Source organism: Adiantum capillus-veneris, chromosome 7 (genome assembly GCF_014529385.1).
Source record: "Adiantum capillus-veneris isolate H3 chromosome 7, ASM1452938v2, whole genome shotgun sequence".
Taxonomy (NCBI): Eukaryota; Viridiplantae; Streptophyta; class Polypodiopsida; order Polypodiales; family Pteridaceae; genus Adiantum; species Adiantum capillus-veneris.
The window spans coordinates 138,796,747-138,803,869 of NC_140937.1; the positions used below are offsets into that span (position 1 = coordinate 138,796,747).

The 7,123-nt window shown below is 42.7% G+C and overlaps 1 pseudogene; it reads left to right on the forward strand.

Annotated features, from left to right (window-relative positions):
- Positions 1-423: 423 nt before the first annotated feature.
- Positions 424-934, forward strand: LOC147454693 (uncharacterized; annotated as a pseudogene).
- The last annotated feature ends 6,189 nt before the right edge of the window (positions 935-7,123 follow it).

The following is a 7,123-nucleotide window of genomic DNA, read 5'->3' on the forward strand; positions in this document are numbered from 1 at the left end:
GTTGCTCTTGATAGTGAATCGCTCTCCTAGTTGGGTGGTGGAGTTAATCAGACTCAATCATGATGAGTCGTAGAGGGCAGCATGGGAGGAGGACTTCCATGATACTTACTCGAGTTTAGGATTAAGCTTATAATACTGAAACAAACTATGGATATGATATGGATTGATCTAGAAGACATCAAACCACAAGAGCTGATAGGTGTTGTCAATCACCTAGATCTTGAAGAACAACTCAAAGTAGAGTGCAGAATGAGGACATGATGGAAACAAATACTGATGAAGACTTTCTTCAAAGGTGGCCTAATTCTTTATCTGAAACTTTTCAAAAATGCTAGTACTGTCATTCCAGATTTCACTCAAAGTACCATTGCTTAGAAAAATACACCCACTAGAGATCCTTTCAAAAACATCATGCTTGTTCATATGAAGATTTCTTGGCAATATTGGAAGTTGTCAAGGAATGGTGGCAACATTCTCTCTGATCTAGAATATTCAATTATCAAAGAGGTGTGATCATTGTCAAAAGAGACATCACAGGGTCTCTAATGTTATGGATTGTTCATATTTGATTCTTCAACCTTTGGTGGATATTGAGACACAAGTCCAAAACCAATGGGATGAAGATATCCAAGTCCAAATGGAGTTTTCAGTTCATCCAAGTCTTCAAGCGATTCATTGGTGGATTTCGATTCTGAGCAGCAACATCAGAAAGATCCAAAGAATTCTCATCATGAGTTGCTAATGGTAGAGATAAATGTTCCACAACTAGACGAGGATTGTTTTGTTATCTATTATCATGAGTGGTCTTAATTTGGGGAAGGAATATGTTACGGGTAGGGAATTGGATTGGTCTCGTGTTCAGTTTTAGCCCAACAAGTTTGACATCAACCCGAGATTCTACATTCCAAGGAAGTATATGTGTCTAAAGTGTTAAGTATGGAGCCCGATTTACCCTTGTAATTTTCAGTGGTAAAAGCGCACATTTGTAAGGCCCCCATTATGAGGAGAAGCCATCGTGCGTGAAGGAAAATCACTCACCGGAAACCAAAATTTTCACAGACAAGAATCAGGGGCAACTTTAAAGGCCTCGGGGGCGGAGGCCCCCGAACTCCGCCCCCGAGACTTTTTTTTTCCGCCGGAATATTATGGCCGGACGGCGGCCGGAAAGTGTTCGGAAAACAACCGGTCGGTTGGCCGGTGGCTGGTAGTCAATGGCCGATGGCCGGTGGTCGGAAGTCAATGGCCGGTGGCCGGTGGTCGGAAGTCAATGGCCGGTGGCCGGTGGCCGAATTCAATGGCCGGTGGCCGAATTCAAAAGCGGACTTGTCTTCTCAAGGGCGGCCACACATGGGCGGATTGGAGGGTCCGATTTGGACTTATTTCCACAAGGGCGGCTACACATGGCTGTCTCTCATAAGAGAGGGCAGCCCTTTTGGCCTATAAAAGGAGGCCATTTCTACACACATTTCATAGTGTGAAGTTGATGCAACAAGGTGAGTGTGAGGTGGTGAGAGTGAAGCAAGGCGGGAGCTCCATTAAGGGTATAATCCCTTTGTAAATTACTTCTTGTTTTGAAGTACTAAAGCCATTGAGTGGCTGCTTTCCCGTGGACGTAGCCCACATTGGGTGAACCACGTATATCGTGTGTACTCTCTCTCTCTCTCTCTCTCTCTCTCTCTCTCTCTACTCTATAATCTCGTGTATGTAAATCTGTCTTTCTCCATTAAGTAATCTACTCAATTATCTATTTAGCTACGTCTTATTTCCTAACATAAAGGCATTACCAATATCACAACACTAGGTGCCTGTCTCTCATATTATACAATGGAGGATGCACCAGTTCCACGGGTGAGTGTAATTCCTAAGCAGATAAAGACACTCATTACAGAGCGAGGTGATGACATCCCATAATGAAGAGGATGTACTCGTCCAAGGATGAGGGAGAAAGGGTGCCAATATCACAACACTAGGAGCCTCTCTCTCATATTGTACAATGGAGGATGCACCAGTTCCACGGGTGAGGGTAATTCTTAAGCAGATAAAGACACTCGTTATAGAGGGAGGTGATGACGTCCCATAATGAAGAGGATGTACTCATCCACCGATGAGGAAGAAAGGGTGCCAGACAAGTGCAATAGGAAGTGAGTAGGCAGCACAGTTGTGATCAGGGGCTACTGGAAGATACTCAAATGTCTGAGGCTAAATGGTAGGATATGAAACCTTCAAGAGTCCAGTGTGTAGACAAGCATCAAGCTTTGGTAAAACACTACCAAGTTCAGATGTATTCCAATAGCAGACTAGAAGGGAGCAATGATGAAGGGGCAATCAATGTGTATAAGGGAATTGATATGGATGCTATCATGACAAATGAACCCAATGACTAGAGATCTCCACAAAACAATGATTGGAATATCATGTATTAGACCTATAATAATTTAGTTCTTGATTGGCTTAACTTGGACAATGATCTGAACTGGTGTCACACTACGAATTCAAACTCAGGTGAGGCTTTGAATCTGTCATAGTGGAAATTAGGGTACCAGATTTCTAGGAATCAGTAGACTGTCTACATATGATTCTAGTTCATACTCAAATTTCAAAGCCATTAGTGGGGTCTCAAAAACATAATGGCTACCAGCAAGACATAAATGACCAAATCACTAAGAGAATCTTGCCAATAATGAATATAAGGGTCAACCACTGCATGAGCGACACATCAAAAATGGTGCACATAAGGAGTGGAGAATTTATGGGGAGTGCGCATAACTATGCAAAGAATGCATGATCCTTCACTTTACCCTTAGTGACTTGCGCAACTCACTCCCAGGCCTGCAGAACTTCCTCAACCTTCATTTGTGGAATCACCCTTGACACAACAACCTTTGTTTTCGCTCACACTTTCTCCATCAATTGGGTGGTTATTGTTCTACTAGAAACCCCAAAGTGCTCATGCTTTGACTCGCCCAAATCAACAAGTGAGTACTCTTTCTCCATGCAAGGTTGTTCACAGGATTTGTATATGGGAAAATAGCAACAGAAAGTGTCAAAAAAGATGCAAGCAACTATAGACGAGATGATTGTGCAGACATGGGCACTTTTGAGTCCAATGGGAAAACTTCCTGCTCAGTGCCGCATCACAATTTGGTAAGTATTCTTTCCAACAGAAATAAAACAACTCATCAAACTCTGGAATTTAGAATTGGTGGTGGAAGCCACAAGGATGCCCTTTGACACAGAGACTATCCAGCAGGTAGTGGATACCTTCAACCCCAGACAAGGGGACTGTGAAATTCATGGCAGGACAATAGAGGTGACGGGAGGAGAGTTGTCGCATGTGTTACATTTGCCATTCTCTACTCAGCCTACACCTTACAATCCCTAACGAGGTCAACTAGTTCTTGAAAGAGGATGCATCAGCCCAAAAGAAGTGCAAAACAGGTGGTCACGGGATCCCAATAGCTAAACTATAATGTAAGCCGGTGTACAAATTCATCGATGAAGCCATTAGCCTCAAGAACAACCCAACTTATGTTTCTAAAAAGTTATTTAGTATGCTTCTGGCAAAGATTCAGAATCCCAAGGCTAAGATCAATATCATCCAGTTCTTATATAATAGCCTCGTGCAACAAACGCTAAGGTGAAGACACAGAATTTGTTCAAGGTGTCGTATGCTTCACAGTTTTTTTACTAGGCCACTTGCATACCAACCCATGTTAATGCCAAAAAGATATGGAAAAAGGCTTTGGGAGAAGATATTGGAAAGGAGCAACTCAATCAGTCGAGCACTTCAGGAAATGAGTAGAAGGAGAAAAATCGAGAATGCAAGGGTAAAGAGCTGGCAACTGTCAGAACCAAAAGACCAATGGCTAAGTCAAAGGCGAGCCCATCTAAAAAGAAACACAAAACAATGACCTTGCTGGAGCATCTTCAAGCCAGAGTGCAAGCACCAACGACGGACAAGAACTAGTCTAAGGACACTTCAGTAGAGAAATTAATTGATCTGGTTAGTATTCCACCAGAGGACATACCAACAACCGATAGAGCCAGTATCAAGAACAAAGACAATGGACCAATAAGGACAACCCAAGACCCGACAGCTACTACTACTGGCCAAACTTCTAAAAAGGACAATGTGTTGCAAGCACGTCTTAGGCTCAAACTATGGTAGTAGTACACACACTGACTCAGCTGATTCAACTAGATAGATTACAAAGGTTATAGAAACAACCCCTAAAAAAAAGATTGATCATGCAAAAAGGAGACATAACACTTATGTCGTATCACACCCCTATGATGGTTTATGAAACTAAATCAAACTGACAGAGATACAATCACAAATGGTTGTATAGCTGTCATCCAACTAGGATGGAATACAATGGTGAATGCTATGGACCAGATAATGGAGATCCAAGGCTCAATCTCCCGTTCAAAAATGGCTAATCTGCAGGAGAAACTTCAAAAGACTAAGGCAAAAGTTGATGAGCTAAAGAAAGAAACAATAAAATTAAAGGAAAGGGTGCTGCATTATTAAATTGAGCAGAACAAAGATGCATGGTTGATCACTACCTTTGGAGGAAGATAGAGCACTTCATAGCTGATAATGCAGTCATGGAAGAAGAAAAGAAGGCCTCTGACCACACATCAAAAAAGTTTAAAAGAATGCTGAACAGCAAAAGAGTTGCTTTTAGTACACTCAGTGAGACACACGATATTATGAAAAAGGCCATACCGGATAAGTACATCTATCAGTCGATAGTCGACATCATTGATGCAGATGGAGATCTCACTTTGAATCTGAGTGATCTACAAAACTTCATTAGATCTAATACTTTGACCTGCAGGATACAACAAAAAAGTGCACCACTACTCTTGTCAATGAATCGTTAATGGAGTATATGAGGAATCAAGATCAAATTGAATGAAGATTATGAAAACGATTAAGAGGAGGAGCCTAAGGATGATGGTGTGGATCCCAGCAATAAAGTTGGCGAGGATAAGGATGATAATCATGACACCTCACCATCTCTCCACCACTAGGTCCAATAGCAGGAACATGGGACAAGGGCCAGAAGGAAAGAAATAAGGTAAAACTGGTGGTTCAACACAAGGGAAAGATTAGTGTAAATATGATCCATCCTAGCAGCAAACCCAACAAGGTATGCAACAACAATCAAGAAGATAGCCAACCGCATCGTCAGTTCAAAGACTAGATAAGGGCAAGAAAATCATTGTATATTTAGATTTGGATTTGAACACAAACCCAAACTATTCTACAGACCTGTTGTGACACTTAGCAAGAGACTGAGAAAGAAAAGGGAAACCTAGATTCAGAAGTTTCTACATGGTGAGACAGTGTATTTTGATCTAGAAAGATTTCGGCTGTTGTTTGCTGAGGCCAAAAGAATGACTGAGGATTGGAAACTGATAAACTATCATGACCAGACCGTCTGTCAGTCACCCCCTCATCCTAGCTATGTCCAAGTACTAGATTCATTATCAGAGTGGTTCTTGACTAATAATGATATCATTGTGAGCCTGCATGTGAAAGACCCATTGGCATTTAATCTTAGGATCTTGCAATTACAATTAGATATTCTACTGGGCAACAAGCCTACATATAGGTGTATGAAAGATATAAAGACTTAGATTAAGGACATCATAGTCAAACTACAATTTGCTAGAAGGGTCCTTGATCAGAAGATGAAGATGTTGTTCAAAAGCAATACTACCAGTAGCAAGGATGCAGCAAGAGAACCAAATAGTAACGAACTTTATAGAATTTGTTCCAGATTCCCCAGTCCTAGTTTATGCATTGTCTACTAAAGAAGCCCTCGCTTCTTCCTAGCCTTGTACCCAAAGTACAATGAGCCGACTGATTAGCAATCCTACATCAAAATGGACGATCAAATTAAGGGTATTTTATGAGGAAGGCAAAGTTGCATGGGCTACCTGGACAAAGATTTTGGATGAAGTTGAACAAAAAGCTCACAGTGGATGAACTGAAAGCAGATCTTCAACTTTTTTACAATTCCAAAGAAGGAACTCCCGAGTAAAGCTACATCAAAACCTTAGTTCAGAGAGATGGTTGAATTTCTCTTTGAAGCCAAAATTAAAGCTAATCAACCCCTCCCTGAAGGATGGATTCACACCGCTTCTGTTTGTCATAAGCTAGTCAGGGCTCAGCTAACCAGAGGTAGGCAAACCTTGTATGATGTGGACACAAATAACTGGAATGCTTTGACACCTTACAAAGTAGAAGTGATAACTGAAAAGAAGGAGTAGCTGGAGCAAGAGGCCATTTATGGGCTCATTCAGAAGGAGACTACTAGCATCAATGCTCAAGATCCTAGCCAACCACCCATTTAGATCTCCAATCTCATCTACTTTAACTCTTCTTCAACTAATTTGCAACACTGCACGTCGTCAACTCCTCCTACGTCGTCAACTCCTCCCCATGGCATTGTTACTCTCGGCACTCTTTAGCTCAACGATCCTCTTGGTTGAGATTTCGCATAAGAACAGGCTCTTATCATCTTTAAAATAATAAGTCTATTTTTTAATGTCTCAAAACTCTCTACTTTGACCCGCCCTGCTCGTCGTCCTCTACCAGCGCTGTCTGCAATCGACGTTGCCGGCTCTGCCTTATATTGTTTCCCTGCGCGCCCTTGTCCGCTCCTTCCCTCAGGCTCGCCTCTGCCCTCACTTACTGACCCCTGCTCTACAGTGTCTACAGTAATTGACGCCCCTCCCTGGCTGCCTCGTCAGCTCCTGCCAGGCTCTCGGCTCACGGCCCTCCTCTCCTCGCTGCAGTCCATGCCACCGTCCTTGCACAACACGTCGGCTCCTGCCTGCGGTCCTTTGTACATCGCGAGCTTTTTGACTGCTCTACTGCTCGAAGGCTCAAAAGCTCGATTGTTTACAATGCCCAACCTCTCTAACCGCCCTGCATTTTGTCAACTATCGGCCTCTACCAGCTCTCAACGGCGGCTCCTCGCTCTCTGCATAGTCTTTGCTTGTCTCGGTGTCGTCTACCGATGTTGCCAAATGCAGAAGGGTCTCCTCTTGGTCGCCCCGTCAAAAGCAACCCATCCTAGCTATGTCGACTTCCCCCTTCACGAACCGC